We start from the raw sequence: 9,048 nt of genomic DNA on the forward strand, positions 1-9,048 counted from the left end.
TCTATCAAATGCACAAACTATGTTCCTTAGTATAGGAGTTATATGTCAAACTTTAATGTGCTGAAAGCTACTGAAATAGACTCAGTTGACCCAGGACCTTACCACAAAAGCAAAAAAAAAAAAAAAATAGTACTGTATGATGCTGTTCTAGAGTAGTAGCTAACATTTTCTATAAATCACCAGGTGGTAAATATCATGGCTTATATAACCTATGTGGAATTCAAATTGCTACTCAGTCTGGCCACAAATGAACGGTGGTAATTGAGTTCCGATACAATCATTTCTGTCAAAAAAGGGAACAGGGATACAGACCGTAGGTATCACTTTTTTGAACCATATTCCACAGAATTCACCAGGTGGTACCTGAACACTTCCAATGATAGCATTTCAAGCACCTCCCAGGCATGCCTCCTCCCATTCTGGTAAATGCCAGTAACTTCTAAGGTTTTCTATAGTTAGAATTCCTCTTACATTCTAGGTAAATGAGAACAGCTAATGAGGACAACCATCACCACTGGAACCACCATTCCAGATAACTCCAGGGAGCTAGCCTGCAAGACAGTCTGTGGGCTATACTCAGGAAGGCCCATATGCTCCATGCCCCACCTGACCCACCTGATGAGCAGCACTAAATTTCTCTCTTTTTTTTTTTTCCAAGGGTAGGGGTATTGGGTATTGAACTCAGGAGCACTTGGCTACTGAGCCACATCCCCAGTCCTATTTTGTATTCTATGTTGAGATACAGTCTCACTGAGTTCCTTAGCGCCTTGCTTTTGCTGAGACTGGCTTTGAACTCAGGATCCTCCTGCCTCTGTTGTAGGAAAGATGAGGCAAGGCACCAAAGGCAGCAGAAAACAGTTTTATTTGGCTGCAGCTAGGCTAGGAGTGTATAGCTTTTGCTGTAATCAATTAATCATCTGAACCCTGAGTTTAGGTACTTTCAGAATTTTATACTCAGCATTTAAGGAGAGGGGCTCAGAAGTTCAAAGTCTGCAGAAATTCATATAAAAGCAGCTTTTTCTTTTACTGTTCTGGGCAAGTTAACCCTTTAAGAACAACACCTGAGAAGTGGAGATCTTCTTCTTTCTTTCCTCAGGCTGCCAGCTGTAACCATGGAGCCTAATTGGTAACTTCTCTTATCTTAAAAATGTAAACATCTCTGTGAAGCTCCAGCTCAAGGCCAGGGGTCTTGTTAAAGAATTTGTCTTTGTAAACATACTTCTACAAACTACTATATTGGATACATTTTGTGAAAAACAAGCAAAAAGGTGTTCAGCACTTGGTGCTGATTTCTCCCCAGCCTGTGGCCAAGTAAAATAGGGCAACATGAAAATAGGAAGTTTATCTACATTGAACTCTTTTGTAGAGACTCCTTTGCTGACAGTTCTAAAATCAGCCATGGTGAAGATTTCTGGAGAAGCCCAGCTAAGATTTTTTTGTGGAGAGGGGGGTGCCATTATAATTACCCCCTTGATGCTACCCATAATTTAATCCTTTAAATTTAAGAGCATCATTATTATTATCTTGGCTTAAAGCCTTATATAATGCCAAAACCTTAGTTGTAGTCATCCTTTCAAAAGTGGCTTCTATATTGGACCCAATAGTTTTAATGCACAGTGGAACAAAACATGGAAACAATAAACAGATTTAACAGCAGAATACCCATTATACCAATTAAGCTTTTAAATCTACCAAGAGTTGAAATCTCCCCAAATCATGTTTGGGACCCAAGCTTTAATGCCCTTTTAGGTATGAACTAGCATGTGTGCTAGTTTTCTTGTGTTGTTGGCTATATCCTTAACTGTTTTCCTATTGTCATCCATGTGGATGCAACAATCTGAGATGTTGAACTCTCCACATATTTCTCTTTCCTCATCAGCAGGTAATTTAATGCCAAGCAGTTTTTGATAGTGAGCCACTCGCATCTGGGTTTGTTGTGTGGATAGGAGGTCAAAGGCTGTGGCAGTCTGATTAATAATAATTTCTAGAACAGCTTGTATGTGAATAATTCTATTTAGCATGTAAATATGAGTTTCATAGCCCCAACTGCCATTTTGTGCCCAGGTAGTGGGACCATAAGTGGCAATAATTCTCTTGGGTGACCAGTTACCATCACCCCAGATTGGTGACCTCCTAAATCAAGTTTCATCCCAATGGACCTCTTTTTTCTTTCCAAACAGTCATCCATCTATAGCATTCCTCTGGTGGGTCAGGTCATAAATATATGTTTACCACCTCTTGGTTATAGTAGATTGTCTTAACAATGGTTCACATGATCTCCACTGTTGGAATAGAAGTAGGGCAGAACCCCTTAAGGTTATCAAAGAAAACCAAGCTAAATAATAGACTAGCATTTTGGTTAACAGAGGTTAAACAGCATAAATGGAAAAAGCCAAACTAATAACAACAAGCAAATCTTAGAAAACTTACATAAGATAAATACAGTATAAATAAAATTTTGATACCAATAGTCCAGTCACTAGGATTTACTGTTATCAAACCAGTAGCAAAAATCAAACAGAGAAATATGTGTATACCTAGAAACAAGGAGTGGCAATGCAATACAGCAGAAAACTATCTTAGAGGCTGAAAGAGTCCATCATATTCCTGGTGGGAAGTTTATCTTCTGCTGTGTGTTGATCAGCCAGTCCTTTTCAAGTGGCTGAAACAGGGTTGTAGTCTCCTCAAGCTTTCTCCATGCATATTCCAGTCAGCTTCTGAAGTGACTGGAGCAGGGTTGTTGTCCTTCTGATCCTCAAGATTCTTCAGTGCTCCTTTTTTTCTGGATAGTCAGCTTCAAGGGCAGAGCAGCATCTGGAGTGCACTTCCAGTCTGCAGCTGCAGGCTTGAGTCTGCTGTAAGGAACTCAGAGACCTATCTCTGCAACCTGTATTGCAGTTGGGGTGGATAAAATAACAGTAAAACGGCCCTTCCAAAGAAGTTCAAGGGTTGAATATTCCATTCTTTGATCCAGACTCAATTTCCAGGCTTGAAGGGGTGTGCATCTTTGGTCAAACTTACTGGCAATCTTTTTCTAACCCATTGGTTGAGAACCTGTAAAGTTTTTCCTAAGGCCTAAAGCTGTTGTCTCAGGGTTAATTCTCCTATCTCTCTTAAGTCTCCCTGTAATACCCTGATGGAAATAGAAGGTGCCTCCCATACATTATCTCATAAGGAAAGAATCCAGTCCTTTAGGTGGGAGTGGATCTAATCCTCCACAGTGTAATAGGGAGCAGTTCATCACAATGTGAGTCTCTTGACACAGCTTACCCAATTGAACCTTTAAAGTCCTGTTCATTCTTTCAATTTTACCAGAACTCTGTAGCCTATAGGCATATGTAACTGCCATCTGATATTTAAATTCTTGGCCGGTAATCGCATCACCTCTGCCTCCAAAGTTGGCCCATTTTCTGAGCTGATAGTTATTCAGATACCAAATCTGGAAATAATTTCCTGGAGAAGCATCCTGGTTACTTTCCTTGCCTTCTCAGTATGGGTTGGAAAGACTGCTACTCAGTGGGAATATGAATGCACAAAAACCAAAATATATTTATAGCCCCATGAGCGTAGTAGTTTAGTGAAATCTACTTCGAAGTCCTCAAAAGGTGTTCCTCCTATAGTTTGGATTCCTGGTGGAAGGTTTGTCCCCTGGCAGGGATTGTTGCATGCACAAACTTCACAGTGTTCACAGATCACTTAGATAATGTGTGTTAGCTGGGGGACATAGAAATGTTGACTTAGAATTGTCTCAAGTGCTGTATGTCCAATATGTGTTCCCCTGTGGAACTGTCTGATAAAGATTGGAGCTAGAGTCTCGAGGATGGCTATGTGGTCATCAGAAATTTCCACCATCCACCTGGGAGAAAATTTTCTTTTTCAGTTTTAACCAATTACTTTAATGTTAGAAATATATTGGCTCCCATTCTGTTAGATGGTCAGGCAGAAGAGCAGCATTTAAACCTCAGACTGTAATTTCTTCCTCTTTCTTGCAGGCAACTAACCTGCTTTTCTGTCAGCTCTCCAGTTTCGCTGAGTAACTACAGTGTTTCCCTTTTGATGATCTTGGCAACATATACTTGCAACCTTTCGCAACCCACACTGTCTCCAAAAGTTTAAGAATTTCTTGTCCATATATTATGCTTTTTTTTCTCCTGAGTTAATTATCCTGTTTTCCTTACATAAGTCCCCATGAACATGAAGGGTAGTGAATGCATATTTTACAAATTCCTGCTATCAACTTAGGTACTCAAGCAATAAGTTTTGCTTTTTGTGCTGAAATTCCCTGAGGCAGACATTGTGCCTCAACAGTGGAGTCCAGAATGACCACCCAAACATACCCCATTTTTTATAAAACTGTTTCCATCTGTGAAGTACTCCACATCAGAGTTCCTGAGGGGCTTGTCTGTCAAGTGTGGTTTGCTGGAGAACACTTCATCTATTATTTCAATACTGTGGTGATCAGGTTGTCCAGGTCCAATGGGCAGCAAAGTTGCTGGGTATAGAGTCAAGACAACTTCAACATCGATATGGGTATTAACATGCCCTGGTATTAACCATTCTCTCATTTAGTCAAACAATATTGTCCTTTATACTCTAACAATGTCAAAATTGAATGAGAAACCCTGAAAACCAATTTTTGTCTCAGCTTATCAGTTTCCAACACCAGAAGATCTGTGGCTGTCAGGGCCCATAAACAAGATGGCCAGCCTTGGGATACAAAGTCCAGCTGTTTGGATAGATGTTCATGTCCCCAGAACCTGAGTCAAGACTCCTACAGACACTCCAGTACTTGTTTAATGTCCTCAAAGGCCTTTTGCTTAGTTGGCCCCTATATTAGAGGATTCCATTCTACCCCCTTTGTGGCTTCAAAGAGGGGTTTTGCCATAACTGAATTCTGGGGGTTCATATATGGCTGAATCCAGCAGCCCCCAAGAATTATCTAGTCTGATGGCAGGTTGAAGGGACTGGAATTGAGCAGATCTCCTGTTTCTTTTGAGGCCCAGTTGCTGTTGTCTGTTCTATTCCTGAGTCAGATGGTAACCAAGGTATTTGACTTTTTCATGATAGATATGGGCTTTTGAGTCAGAAACCAGTATTGTCCCAAGGATATATACTCAAGTATCTGGGAGAAACTGTCATTTAGGAAAGGGAAGTGTACACAGAGCCTCTAGTGTTTAAGATGCAGGAATTTTTGTTATCTCCTGGTGCGGGATCTTGGCTGCTGAGATTCCCCAACTCCTAATCTAATGATTTTGGACATCATTTGTATAAAAGGCACCTACGTAAATCTTGCCATGGGTTGTCTGCAGAGGTTGGAGGGCAGCAATACGATCCCGTGCAGGTCCTGGTATCCCAGACACGTTGTGCTCACCTAGGTGCTGCTCTTTGGATGGCTCCCTCCTCCTGCCACGTGGGAGTCTGCTCTAATTGTATATAATAGCTGCCCTGCTTGTGTTTTTGTTCACTATGCTGGGTGCATGGGGCTCTGCAGCCCTTCCCGCTGGAGCTAGGGTGGCATGTCCTTTTGGAGTTTGTGCCCTATGGCCTACAATTGGCTGTTAACAAGAACTTAATCCCTGTGCATTCTTGGGCTTGCAACTGCTAAGCCCTGCAGGGTTTAGGGCTGGTTCCAATTCCTTCCAATTCTTGGGCACAGACTGTTTTGTTCTCTTTTTCCTTTTCTCTTAGACTTCCTAAGGGATTCTTGATATGTCTTTATCTTTAGACATTATGCTTTGTTGGGGCCCCATCCTATGTCTGGATAATGGGCTGCATCAGATCAGTCATGGCCCAGGGTTTCTCCATGTAGGAGGGAGTATGATTTTTCCAGCTTATTAGCGCAATGGTGGTGAAAGGCTGGCATACAAAATGGCCTTGTTTCCCTCAGGAGTTCCCTTCTGGTCAACATGAGCATGTCCTTTAGTCCATGGTAGGAGCATCTGGAGTGCTCTCAACTGGGTTGTGGCTCTGGTCTTAGGACAAATCTCCCACCTTAATCTTGGGAGGTGAAAGAGTCTTTGGTTCTAGGAAGGCTTTGACTCTGAGGACATCATGGAGGAAGGAATAGCCAGCATTGGGGGCCATCATTTGTTGCCTCTGAGGACAAGGGGGTAAGGGGACAGCCTGCTATCCCAGTAGTCTTGGCAAAGTTGAGTAGAGTGGCAAATAAGGTCTTGGGTCCTCTTGGGGAAAACTGTTTCCCTTCCTGTCTTTTCTCTGTCAGGTTTTCTGGATAGCTGCTTTCCACTGGGTCTTAAAGACCACTATGCTCCTGGCTAACATCAGCGTGAACTGTCCATATACACAGGCTCTCAACCATGGGGGCTGTTTCTGTATTACCTCTTGCCAGCAATCAATATAAAAGAATTGGTTCAGGTATTTCAACTACAATCAAAAGGAGTTCAGCAATGACTCTCTCATTTAAAGATCCTTCTGGTGGCCAACCCACTCCTTGGGTGGGCCATTCTAATTCACAGAGAGTATGCAACTTTTGTGAAGTGAGTTTCACCCCACAGTTACCATTAAAATCTTCCTAAAGGTTTCTAACACACATTTCAAAAGGCTCAGTTTCCTTTGTGTGCCTCCCATGTTCTACCCTGCATCAGTGTCGCACATTTAGGACAAGACTCGCTTCATCCTAGCCATTCCCCTAGCAGAGACTTTGGGCCCTCTTAGCCTTGCAGGTTGCTATCAACCCCTGACCTGGAGCTTTCACCTAGAACTTTGGTTGGTGAAATTCCACCATAGACTGTAGGAGGTGCCACAGAACCATGGATTGGGACTTTACACTCACTTCAGCCCTTGGCTTAGGTCAGAGCCCTTCCCTTTGTCTCATTCACACATTTTCACACACTTTCACACAGATATGATAAGAACAAAATTTCTATACCACCCAAATTTAAACAATTCCAAACCAAATAAAATGGGAGTCAGTTTCCCCTTTGCTTGCTGACTGCAAACAGAGACTACTGTGTGACTCCTCAGGTTCATTTCAGCTCCAACCACCTTTGGAGGATACTTGGGACCCAACAGAGGTTGATGAAGCCTCTCTTCCACCTGCTTAGGCCTCTAAGGGAAACTCAGGTGGGCTACCACAACAAATGGACTGTTCAGCTGGGTGGTGCCCCAAGATCCTAATTCGGGTTCCTACTTCTTGGGGGTTCCATTGTGCTTGAGAGTGGCAGCTCCAGGGCACTAGGTGAGTGGCCTCTCCTTCAGGCCAAGATTTGCTGGTGCATGCTGAGGGGAAACACTGTCTTCCACCACCCTGAGAAAGCTGGTCCTTGGAGACAAGAGAAGCAGAATAGTCACCCCTACTTCCTCTGGGCCATTTGGGTCACCAAAAATGTTGTAGGGACAGATGAGGCAAGGTACCAAAGATAGCAGGAACAGTTTTTTTGGCTGCATCCAGGCTTAGAGGGCACAGCTTTTGCTGTAATCAATTAATCACCTGAACCCTGAGTTCAGGTACTTTCAGAATTTTATACTCAGCATGTAAGGTGAGGGGCTCAGAAGTATACAGCTGTGGAAATACACATAAAAGCAGCTTTTTCTTTCACTGTTCTGGGGAAGTCAATTCTCCAAGAACAACACCTGAGAAAGGAAGAGCTTCTTCTCCCCTTTCTTTCTCCCACTGCCAGCTGTAACCATGGAGCCCAATTGGTAATTTCTCTTATTGTAAAGATGTAGAGATCTCTGTGAAACTCCAGCTCAAGGCCAGAGGCCTTGTTAAAGAATTTGTTCTTTTTATCACATTTTGCATTTGCAAACACACTTCTACAAATTGCTATTGAGGAAACAAGTGCAAGAAAAACATTACATTAAGGGCATCTGAGTGACAGGCCACTCCCCTTGTGCTAGGCACGTAAGCAGCAAATTACTTACCCTGTAGACACAGCCCTGGTCAGGAGGCCATGTGTTGTAGTCCATGGCTCACTCTTCAATTGGTCACTGCAAGAACAGTTAGTAAGAAATTGTACTGGCTGCTGCCTATAATCTATGTAGCTACTGCCTGTTTATATATATACATAGTAACTGCACAATAAAATCAGACCTGTTATCTTCTTGGTCTCCAGAGGTCTTGATTAGTGTCTCTGCAGCCATACTCTCCTCTACCCTGTTCCATGGACTCGCTGGATGAGAGAGAGCCCACACAACAGGCACCCAAACAGGGACCTGAGGTAAGCCTATAAGACAGGGTGTGGCCCCTGACAGAGCGGTGAGGAAGGAGAAAGGGGGAACCTACTGAGTTCCACCAAAAACTCACAGCTGCAAGTGCTGAACACTCTATTAGATACTAGAGGTTTAACCCTGAATAAGAGAGAAGCCTAGAAGTTCAGGGATATGATAATAATAAACATCAACCCATGAATCAATATTGCTGATGTTTTTGATCTTAGGATATGAGACAAAATAATGGCAAATGCATGGCAAGCAAAAGTAGACAGGGTATACTTTACCATTACATTTTTTCCCTATTGTGACAGCCATTCAGCAAATTTTAGGGGGCCCTGCTACAAACCCTTGTCATATAATGATGGCCCTGAGGGAAGATGAAGCTGTGAGAGACAGACAAGGGTAAAAAAGTGGGGGCAAAAGTCTACCTCAAAGCAAGCAACCACAGCAGGCACAGGAGAGTAGGGGCAAAATTTTACTTTGAAGTAAGCAACCAAAACAGTTGCAGGAGGGAGAAAGGCAGAAAACAGTGCCACTAGCCTTCATGGTTCAGGAATAGGTGAACACAAATTGTGCAAGTGCACCTTCTGCTGACAGGCAAAGATTATATCCTTCCCTGAGTCAATGGAAACTGCCTCCTTATGAGACAATATCAATGCCAGCAAGAACCTTTGACAGCTTAGAAATGACCAGGCCACCAGACAGGCCCAAGCCATCATCTCCCAGAAACCCATTCCAGGAGGCCAGAGATCCTTTTCAAGATCTATGTAGGATAAGAGATGAAAAGTGGGGTAAGGGAATACAAGCCTTCCCAGTCAACCCAGCCTCCATACCACAGCACCCTGCCACTTGGTAACCACATGCATTGGGTAC

The sequence above is a fragment of the Callospermophilus lateralis genome, unplaced genomic scaffold (assembly GCF_048772815.1).
Source record: "Callospermophilus lateralis isolate mCalLat2 unplaced genomic scaffold, mCalLat2.hap1 Scaffold_66, whole genome shotgun sequence".
In the NCBI taxonomy this organism is placed as follows: domain Eukaryota; kingdom Metazoa; phylum Chordata; class Mammalia; order Rodentia; family Sciuridae; genus Callospermophilus; species Callospermophilus lateralis.